We start from the raw sequence: 2,683 nt of genomic DNA on the forward strand, positions 1-2,683 counted from the left end.
AGAACAACGATGAAAAATAAAATTTGAAGATGTCCACTTTATTAGTAAGCCAAACTTAACTTATTTTATTGATGTGCAAATTATTTTATAGTACTTTTTAAATTCACAAAATTTTCCTTGTCAACAAGGACAAAAATGATTTCTAGATACCATATTTTCCAGAAACTACATAAGCAAAACCCTGAAAAGTGAATGGCCTTAATATGTAGGCATGTAATACTGCTTGACTCTGCAAGATTTTGCATGGAAAAGTTAGACTCGATTCTAGTTGGCAGACTGCTTTTGAAGTGTTTCTTCCTCTTAACATTCCAAGACCAAAGCCAAAAGAACATGTCCCATCTCAAATACATGGCTCTCAGATCAGTGAACCTGAGCACAGTTCAGAAGCAATCCATGTAGACATAAAAGACACTTCTATTTGGATTGTTCATGTCATATTTGGCCCAAAGTGATTTATGTCATAAAATGAAACTCAAAGAGTGAGGAAATAATATATCCATTCAAAATAGCCTTAGCAAAAAGGTTTATTTTCTAAATAAATAAATATAATATAATATATATATATGTATGATTATATACAGTTAAAATATTGTGAAACAAATCTTTATTATTCAATAATGACTATAAAAGCATTGTGTTATACACAAATGTAAAAGAAGCATTTTTAAGAAAGATTTGTATTACTATTAACTAAAATAATATGGCTTTTTGTTTTAGAATTTTAATGCTACTTTAAACAGTTTTTACAAAGTTCCTTGAATTTCTTTCACTTACAACAATGGAACTTAAAAGCTGTTTGATATTTTAACACATACCGTGATTTGTTCTTCTGATTAGTATTAGAGCAGGGAAATCAGAGAAGCATCACCTTTCACGATAGCCACCAATAGCATAAAATATCTTGGGGTAACTCTAACCAAAAAAGTGAAAGATCTATTTGACAAGAACTTTATGTCTTTGAGAAAGAAATTGAAGAGAATACCAGAAAATGGAAGGATCTCCTTTGCTCTTGGATTGGGAGGATCAACATAGTAAAAAAAGGAAATTCTACCAAAAGCAATCTATAGACAGTTCAAATCAAATGAATAAAATCAGAATTTCCTGATTCAGGAATTTGTACATCTTCAAGAAATAAAAAATATAATACAAATAAAAGTGATTTTCCTGAAGAATACCTAAAATGTTGGTATTTTCACGAATAGTCATTAAGTACTCAGTAAATGTGACCAATAGTTTTTTATTTATAAAAGTAGAAAAATCCTTCATCATTAATTATGACTTTAACAGTTTAATATTTTAATATGAATCTGAAAAGATTAAAATGGGCTTTGATAGTTTACATTTTGTCTAATGATACCTAATAGTACTGTAAGATTTCCAAATTGACTCTTAAAGTTTCATTTAAATGTATCTAAATATTACAACTTTGTACATATTAATTTTATATGATTTACATACTAAATTTTTATTGCTTTGCAAAATTTATTTGTATTCTGATATATAAATATTTAATAATAATATCCAAATATAATACAACAGTTTCTACTTCTTTACAGTGATTATATTTTGTTTTTCTCTCTCTTAATGGAAATAATTTATCATTTTAAAACAATGTAATTTCAAAGTGATAAGCTTCCAATGGAAATACTACTTAAATATTGCATCATTTTCTAGAATAACAGTTCCCATACTTAGTGTATTTTCCAAATCCTAAAATAGTCTGTTATGTCTTGTTCATCACACAGAATTCTCATCAGCAAAAAGAACATAAATATCCTATTGTTTTTGTGTTTTGAAACATAAATATGCTTTCACAAATAAGACATCTTATTTACAGAATAAAATTATGACAAAAATCTTGTCAAAAATGTCATGGACCTATAGTCCATGACACTAGAGAAGCTAAGTTACAAGGAGAGCACTAAGAGAAATGTATATAGATCCTCTAGGAAGGGGAAATTTTATTTAATGTTGCAGTTTTTTTTTCCAAGTGTTAATTCTGTTTTATTAGCCAACTGGAAACTAGACAATTCTCCAGTCCAGGGAGACATTAACTTAATCTTCTTCTTCATCATCACCAGCTCCGGCACCACCCTGGCCCTTCTTGGCATCCTTCCTCTTCACTCGGCCTGGTCGGCCACCACCATAAGGAGACCGGAGGGAGAAATCAATGTGCTTCTGGGAGTCCAGACGAACAATGAAGGACGGGATGTTCACCACCTGCTTGCGGACCCTGATTTGACGCTGGCGGATGAGAACACGAGCATGGTGAATAGATTTAGCCAAACCCAGCTTGAAGACCTGGGTCTGCAGCCGCCTCTCTAAGAAATCTTCAATCTTCAGGCCCAGGATGTAATCCAGCTTCATCTTGCCCTCATCCAGCACCCCAATGCGAACAAGTCGCCTCAGAAGAGCATTGCCTTCAAAAAGACGCCGTGGGTCCGTTATTTTTTAGTTTCTCATATACATTTCTGTTCATTTAAGCCACTAGTCTTTCTTTAAAATAACATAATAAAAATTTATGATACATACGTTTTAATTTAGACACAAGTACTTATTTACTATACAAACATTATTTTGTATTTTCTATGATGTGGGAGTGTCATATATCAATCTGTTGATTTCATTGGTTAAGTAATAAACAAACTGCTTGGGCTCATAGCTTAGAACATAGGTGGGTGGA

At 31.6% G+C, this 2,683-nt stretch overlaps 1 pseudogene; it reads right to left on the reverse strand.

Annotated features, from left to right (window-relative positions):
* Window positions 1-2,016: 2,016 nt before the first annotated feature.
* Window positions 2,017-2,441, reverse strand: LOC101993362 (annotated as a pseudogene).
* Window positions 2,442-2,683: the final 242 nt, after the last annotated feature.

This window comes from Microtus ochrogaster, chromosome 1, assembly GCF_000317375.1.
Source record: "Microtus ochrogaster isolate Prairie Vole_2 chromosome 1, MicOch1.0, whole genome shotgun sequence".
NCBI lineage: Eukaryota > Metazoa > Chordata > Mammalia > Rodentia > Cricetidae > Microtus > Microtus ochrogaster.